Source organism: Octodon degus, unplaced genomic scaffold, assembly GCF_000260255.1.
Source record: "Octodon degus isolate 3935 unplaced genomic scaffold, OctDeg1.0 scaffold00060, whole genome shotgun sequence".
Taxonomy (NCBI): Eukaryota; Metazoa; Chordata; class Mammalia; order Rodentia; family Octodontidae; genus Octodon; species Octodon degus.
In genome coordinates, this window is record NW_004524636.1 from 1,191,563 (window position 1) to 1,200,104 (window position 8,542).

An 8,542-nucleotide genomic window follows, 5' to 3' on the forward strand; every position below is an offset into this window, starting at 1 on the left:
TTTTTTTTTTTTTTTTTTTTTGCTTCATGTTATTGCTCATACTTTCTCCAATGTTCAGCAATTTTCTAGGCCCTTGACTGAACTTTCAGCACTGCACTTGTATTCTCACCGTAATTTAGTTTATGGGTAAGGGCAACATCATGAGCTGCTTCTTCACAGTGGCCTGGAAGTTTGTGTGCTTTCCCTTGCTGCTTATACATTTGGCCTAATCAAGATTTATTTTAATGGTGGGAATGAACTCAGGCCCCTCCGCTTGCCAGTGCTTATTCTACTGAGCTATCCCCCCAACCCCATCTGTCACAGTCTTTTTTTTTTTTTTTTTTAATTTTTTTTTTATTTTTTAATGTTTTATTTTGAAATTTCACAAAGTTTGCAGATTTTACAGAGTTCCATATATCTCTCACTCCTGTCACAGTCTTGAGTGGCAGCATTTAGCTTCTGCATTTTGATGAAGACACTGGCTGGCTGTCTTGACATACAGAAAGGCTAAACAAGGATCCAGCTTGCTGGCATCTGTGAACAAGTCACTGGCTTCCTGTCGTTGGCCATCATTTAGAGCATCAGTTGCAGGCCCTTTCTTTTCATTGCCTGATCCTCAGTTATCTTTACATTTTCATCTCCAATTTCTGTTCTTTTTTTTAAAAACTTATTTAGTACAGGGTTTCACTACACATCTTGGACTTTTAGTGATCCTCTTGTCTCAGTCTTTCCAGCACTGGGATTATAGGCATGTGCCACCAAACCCAGTTTGGTGCAGGGCCAGCATGGTATATGGTACCAGGGATCTAACCCAGGTCCTTGCGCTTGCCATGCAGGCACCTAGACCATTGAGCTGTCTCCCCTGTCCATTCATCTGCAGTTTTTTGACAGGTATTAGTGTCTGGTTCAGTTGCACCTTTTTTTTTTTTTTTTTTTTCATTGGAGATTGAACTCAGAACCTTGCACTTGCCCGGCAGGCACCTATGCCACTGAGCTATATCTCCAGCTTTTTTTTTTTTTTGGCGGAACCAGGGATTGAACTCAGGCCCTTGCTCTTGCCAGGGAAGCGCTTATTCCACTGAGCCATCTCCCTGGCCCCTTTCTCCAGCCTTTTGCTTGAAACAGTTTTACTAAGTTACCCAGGCTAGGTTTGAATTTGTAATCTTGCCTGCTTTAGTCTCCTGAGCAGCTGGGATTGCAAGTGTATGGTACCACACAAGGCCCTAATTTCAAGGCAATGTAATTTCCTATTGTTGAGTCCAACAGGACAAGTCTTTGTAAATGAATTAACTCTAGAAAGCTTTAGTAAACCTTTTGATTGCATTAAGAGGCATTGTGCCCACTGGAGCTTCACTACTGAGCTATATCCTCTCTGAGACAGTCTTGCTAAATTGCTTAGGTGCTGTCCTTAAGTTTGTGAACCTTCTGCCTCAACCTCCTGAGCAGGTGGGATTATAAGCATGTGTCACTACGTCCAGAAAAGTAGTATTTAAAGAAAACTATTAGATATTAACTGCTCAGGCTAATGGTTTGATATTCAAATTGTTGATCCTAAGACTTGACTTTACCAATGGTAACATAAAGAACCACTTTTTGGTATGGCAAGTTTTTGTTTTTAACATTAAACTAACAGAGGAGATAACTTCTCTTTGTTTTGTGTTGCAAATAACTGTGATGGAACAGGTGAAGGAAATTTGTTCACACCATGGTGGCCATGAAGCAAAGAACAAGAAGGAGCCAAGGACAAGGATACACCCTTCTAGGTCACACCCCTAGTGACCTCCATCTAACCAGGCTCTACCTTGTAAGAGCACATTCAACCGTGAACTTATCAGTGGATTAATCCACTAATTAGTATAGCTCTCACACAATGCTAACCTTCCAAAAGCCCCAAGTTTGAAGACTTGAATTTGAGAGGAGCATTTTAAATCTAAACCATAATATTCCACCTCTGGTCAAAAGGTTTATGTTCGTCTCATTATGCAAAATGCATTTAGTACATTTCTGTCACCAAAGTCTTAATAGTTCCAGCATTATTGAAAAGTCCAAGTCCAAAGTCTCATCCACTCACTGTTAAGGTGGATCCTTATAAAAGTCAAAAGGAAGTTAAGTACTTCCAACATACAGTGGGAAAGCATGAATATTTCTGTCTCCAAAGAGAGAAATAGGAATCTGCCTATCAGACCAAGCCAAGACCAAAACCTAGCAGAGCAAAAATTGAACCCAGTACCTAGTACTCAGGGCAGGTTGTGGTTAACTCCAAAGGGCTTGAGTAGTCCCACCCCTATGGCTTTGCTGTTTGTAAGCCACATGGACTCTAGCTTGAGCTGACTTTCTTCACTGCTTGTGGCTTTTCTCAGCAGATATTCTATATTCCTGGCATCTCCAGCTTCCTGGGATCTCCACTTTTGCTCTCACTATCATTGAGCTCTCTGTCAGAGCTTCTTGTTATGTTTTTATTTGGCCTTCTGAAGTCTAGGTGGAAGTCTCTGAAACCCCATAACTTTTATTCTGCATGCCTAAACAAACCAGCATCATATGGATGATATCAAAGTGAGCTGCCACTTTGAGTAGTAGCCAGCCCCCCCCCCCACCCCTTGGACCCTTTTCCATAGTAGCCTGACTGCCTAGATGGCTGAACTTGGGAATGCACTTTATCTTACTTTCTTGTTGCTGGGACAAAATACTTGACACGCAAAAGTTAAAGAAGAGGTGAGGTTTACATTAGCTTACAGTTTGTAGAGGTTTCAGTCCGTAGTCAACTGGCTCCAAAGCATGGTGGCCTGGCAGAAAAGAAAGAACACATGGCATGGCAGGCAGGAGGCAGGAGAGCAGTCAAGAGAAAAAGAAAGATATATCCTTCCTTGCACAGTGATCCACAGTGATCCACCGTGATCCACCACTTCTCACCAGGCTTCACCTCCCACCATCATATCCCCCTATAAACCCATCAGTGGACTAATCCAGTGATATCACCTATGATCTAGTCACCTCCAAAAATCCTTACCTGTGAATGCATGAGACTTTGAGAGACATTTTAGATATAAACTGTAATACACTTCCCTATGTAGAGCTGAATGAACATGTTTTGAGAACTCACTTGTCAAATAAAAGATTTAGTTTTGCACTCGAGTCTGTGATGGGTGAGGTCTTTTCGACTTCTGAGATGCCATCATGGCATCTTTCTTCTTGTCCCTGTACAAGATACTTGGCCTCTTTCTAATGATAATCTTTTTAGCAACTATGTTGCCCTTTGCCACAACTTTTCATGTTTTCTTTGTGGCAAAACTGCAAACTTTTCATTCAGTTCTGCTTCTTGCACCTCCTTCTCACTAGTGATCTAGCTAAATGCACCCCACAGTACCTGTGCCACAGCCTGAATGTTGGAGTGCCTTGAAATTTCCTAAGACTGATCAGTTAATCTACCACCTTTAAATTCAGACTCATACAAAGTCTTACAGGATGGACAAAAAGATAGATTATATCACAGAGTGGAACAGACATGGTCTCTAAGTCTAGTTTCTGATAAGGTCCCAAGTGAAACCTCATGAGTCTAGCCTTTATTGTTGGCATTCCTATCAGCATTCAGGCCTTCTGATCCAACCAGAATCACATATGACATTTGCCTTATAGTATTCTAAGGCTTCTCTAGCTGGCATCTCCAAACTTTTCTAAACACCTTGTATAAATCAATTCTGGAGACTTCTAAACTGCATAGTCAGGTGTAGTCACAGCAGTGACCAACCTGGCACTAATTTTCTGTATTACCTTTTTTGCCAATAGGACATTCTACCCAACATCCACACCTGAAAGTAAGAGAGGTTTATTTTGGCTCATGGTTTTTAGTGGATTCAGTCTATGGTTGGCAGGCTCCAAGGCAAAAACATGGTGAAAGGGTGTGGCAGCCAGGAAACCAAAAGACAGAAAGGCTGGGAAGAATATAGTTTCCTGGGTCATGTCCTTCCAACTCCAGCACATTGAATCATAAACTCATCAAAAGAATCCACTAATGACTGTAGCACCCCAACTGTCCAATTATACTCCAAAAGACCTACCTCTGAAGAAAGGAAATCATCAGGAACTTTTTTGCATTTGAGATCTGTCATATCCATTAACAATTTTTTTTTTTTTTTTTAGTAAGGTTCTACAGGGTTTCAGGTCTCACTACGTAGATTGGACTTGTAGTGATCTGCCTGTGTTCAGCTTCCCAAGCACTGGGCTTACAGGGGAGCATGCCTCCACACCCAGTTTCAATCACTCAGTGTGCCCTGGGGGACTAGCACGGCATGCCAGAGATCAAACTCCCAGCTGCTGTGTCTAAGCAGGTGCTTTAATCTGCTGAGTTATCTGGCCAGCCCCCATTAACCAATTTTTTAATGAGAAAATGCTGTTCTCTTTTTGGTTTGTTTGTTTTTAATTTTTTAATTAATTTTATTGAGAAACAAATAGCAATGAGACAGTTTCAAAACAGGTTTGTTTGTGAAGCAAGGTATACTATGTATTATAGGCTGGCCTTGAACTCACAGCAATCTTCCTGCCTCAGCTTTCCGAGTGTTACTATTACATGCATGTGCTACCATACCTGGATTTATTCTATTTTTTTAAGTTCGTCATTTTATCATTTCTACTTGGTTAACTATTCCATCTTAAAATATTCCATTTTAGCTAAGCATGGTGGCCCACGTTTGTAATCCCATCACTTAAGAAGTTGAAGCAGGAGAATCACTATGAATTTGGGGCCAGCCAAGGCTACCTAATAAATTCAAGAACAGCCTAAACTACATAGTGAGACCGTCTCAAAAAATAAAACAGCTTGAGAGATAGCTCAGTGAGCTAAGTCCTGCCTTGGAAGTGCAAGGTGCGAGTTCGGTTCCCTGTTCAGCAAAAAGAAAAAAAAAAAATCCTGAAAAACAAAATATACATACATACCTTTTTTTTTTTTTTTTTTTTTGCGGAACTGGGGATTGAACTCAGGCCCTTGCACTTGCCAGGCAAGCGCTTATTCTATGGAGCCATCTCCCTGGCCCCTGTACATGTCATTTCTAAAGTGTGCATCTCATTGTATAGTCACATTGTTGTGCTGTCATTAGCATCATCAGTTTCCAGAACTTCATCATCTCAAACATCTACCCATTAAATAGGCAATCCCTGTTTCTCTCCCAGCCTCTGACAACACCTTTCATTAATCAGTTTTTAACATGGAACACAACATGGTCATTGTGTATGATACCTTTTTTTTTTTTTTTTTATCTTATCACTGATAGAGTCAAGTTACTGATATTTTGGCTAGATTTTTTTCCAGTAATAATTCAGACTGTTTTCTAATTCTTTTGTGGTTTTTTTCTTTTATTTGTGACTATCTCTTAATATAAGTGTCTTAATTTTCAAATATGGAGTCTTTCAATTATATTTTTAAGACTGAAATATATGACAAGATTTGAGACAAGATTTCACTATGTAGTTGAGGCTGGCCTTCAACTCACTGTAGCCTAGGCTGGCCTCCAGCTTGTAGTGATCCTCTTGTCTCAGCCTCCGAAGTGCTGGGATAACAGGTGTGCACCACCATGTCCAGCCTATTTATATTTTTATAATATAGTTATGGATAAGTGGCATCATGGTTAAAGAATCTGACTTGTACACATTCTGTCCTTTGGAAACTGTTATTATTCATTTGCTATTTGGCTTACTATACCCTTCTCTTAGATTCCACAGTTATTACCATTTTATAATTTTCTTACCTCACTGTATCCATCTACACATTTTTCTGAAATATTTATTTTTATTTTTTTTTCTGAAAACAAGTTTTATTTAAATAAGGGCTTAAATACATTACACAACATCAAACCAGAAAGGAGAAAGAAAACCAAACCCCGTTTGTGACTTCCTGTGGTGTGGGGCAGCTGCTGAGAGGGCTGTGAGCTCCGCAGCCAGCTCGGGTCCGTATTCCTTTGTCAGAAGTTTAACTGCTCCTAGGTGCGCTCTTGTCCAGGGCGTGGCGTCCCTTAGGTAGGCCGCCTGGTCCAATGACCTGGGCAGCCAGCTGGGCAGGTTACCACCTCACTGGAGGGAGGGTGACCCAGCTCTGTCACCTGGTCAGGCTAGACTCCAGGGCTCTTGGCTACCAGAGGTCCCTCTAGTGGCACAGCTATGCTGCCCCCTCAACCCGCGCTCTCCTGGGTCCCTGCGGCTGCTCAGGTGGGCACCTTCTCCTAGGGGCAGGAACCGCGCAGGGGAGCTCCTGGCCAGACACAGCTGCCTGAGGCCTTGGGGCTCTGCTGAAACACCACGGGACTGTAGTTCCAGCCACACGCTGCCCGCGGCCCAGAGTGTGAGCTTCGATCAAATGAGGGGCTTCCAGACTAGATGGCATGGCTCTTTTCAGTTTATTGCATGAAGGAGTCACATGAGTCCAAGTGAAAGCAGACCCCAATAGTTACATTATGCAAGCTGTGAGGTTTTTAAACCTCGTGACAAGGGACTGAAGGGGCACTCTACTCACTGCAAGGAAATCCTCACGTAAGCCTCAGTGAGCCACAAGCACTTAAAGCCCGTGAACCTTCAGTTAATTGTCCTTGGCCAGTCCGATCTCTACCAGGAACTGGCATATGTTCTTGTGCTTGTCACCCTGGAGCTGGATTACTTCTCCATATTCTGGATGCTCGATGACAGTATCATTGCAGGCAAATTTCTTCTTAAACGCCTTCACCAGTTTCTTTTTATCGTAATCATCAGCGATCCCTTGGACGGTGGTGAGGGTCTTCCTGCTTTTTCTCTGTTGGATTCTTATATAGATATAATCTTCAGTGCCAGCAGGAAGCAGGTCATCACACTTACTTGCATCAGCAAAGGGGTAGAAAGAGTGAAGGTTCTGGATAGCAGTACCATACGATTCCTTTTCCTTGGTGGAAACGGCCTGCGGAATGTGGCTGCGGGAGAAGGCGTATCGCCAGGAAGCAGGGGGCTCAAGGAGGCAGCTGAGTCCTCGGCGGTGGCTCAGTGACTGGGGTTTCTGAAATATTTATGAAAGAAGTTCAGATTTATTTATTTAGAGATAATTTACTTAGAGGTAATGGGGGCATTTTCCAGAGGTAAAGGATACATTTCCTAAAAACAAAGGGACTTATGTATATATCCACAATACTTTCTTTAAAATCAGGAAATAAATGTTGGTAAAATGCATCTGATCCACAGACCTCACTGATTTCGCTGATCTCTCAATTGTGTCCTTTGTAGCAAAACCAAAAACCAAAACACAAAACCCACCTCCAGAAAACAAGAACAAAAAACACCTTTTACTTCCCTACTTTTATTTCTGATTTAGGGACCATTCAGAATCATGTCTTGCATTTAGTCATCGTGACTCTTCAGTCTCAAACTGTAATAGTTCCTTAGTGTTTTATTTTCAATGATCTTGGTATTTTTGAAGAATATCAGTGGGTCAATTTCTCTGCAGAAATTTTCCCTGTCTGAGTTAGTCTGATATTTCCTCATGAATGGATTTTTTTTTTAAAATGTATTTAGTACAGGGTCTTGGTAGGTGGATCAGACTCGTAGTGATCCTTCTGTGTTTCAGCATCCCAAGTGCTGTGATTACAGGCTCTAGCCACCATGCCCAGTCTCAATCACTGTCTCAGCTTGCCCTGGGGGCGGGGCAGGCACAGTTTGTGGTTCCAGGGATCGAACCTTGGCCCTTGCACTCTGCCTAAGCAGGTGCTGTAGTCTGCTGAGCTATGTGGCCAGCCCTCCTCATGAATAGATTTAGATTATACTTTTTTTTTTCTGGTACTGGGAATTGAACTCAGGACTTTGTGCTTGCCAGGTAGGTTTTACATTTTTTGCAGAAATACCATAGACGTGATTTTATGTTCTTGCTGCATTATATCAAGAGGCACACATCAATTTGTTCCATTATAGATTATTTCAGTTTATCCCTTGGTTAAGATGTTATCTTGGGGGGGGGGGCAGGGAGATGGCTCAGTGGAATAAGCGTTTCCCTAGCAAGAGCAAGGGCCTGAGTTCAATCCTCAGTTCTGCCAAAGATAAATAAATAAATTTAATTTAATTTAAAAAAATGTTATCTTGGTGGAGGGGTTCCTGGTACTGCATGCCACGTGGGCCCCACGCAGAGCCAGCCACCAAGGCTGAGTATGTTGGCTCACACTTGTAATCCCAGCTCTAGGGAGGCTAACACAGAAGGATCACTACATGTCCGAGCTGTGTAGTCAGACCCTGTACCAGGTAGGTAGATAGGTAGGTAGGTAGGTAGGTAGGTAGATAGATAGATAGATAGATAGATAGTTTTTAAAAATCACGAGATATTGCTGAGTTTACACACCTATAATATTCAATAATGGAACTTAGAAAAAATGGGGTATACCTATTAATGTCCATTTTGTACCTGTGTATTCAAAGTGGTTGGGATAGATATATAGTTGCATTCTCTTAATGGATAGAATGATTTGTTCTAATGGTGTTTGTAAATAGGATTACAAGTCCGCATCTTGTACGGCAATTAACCACTAAGAAGAATATATGCAGTGTATTATTTGTTGAAACTGTACTT

General features: G+C 41.8%; 1 protein-coding gene and 1 pseudogene across 2 annotated transcripts in view; one reads left to right on the top strand and one right to left on the bottom strand.

Annotated features, from left to right (window-relative positions):
• The window catches only part of Ptpra (protein tyrosine phosphatase, receptor type A), a 217,590-nt gene that overhangs the window by 22,102 nt on the left and 186,946 nt on the right, over nt 1-8,542 (top strand). The gene's annotated exons all lie outside the window — the stretch shown is intronic.
• Nucleotides 6,521-8,542, bottom strand: part of LOC101564466 — an 11,480-nt pseudogene continuing 9,458 nt past the window's right edge.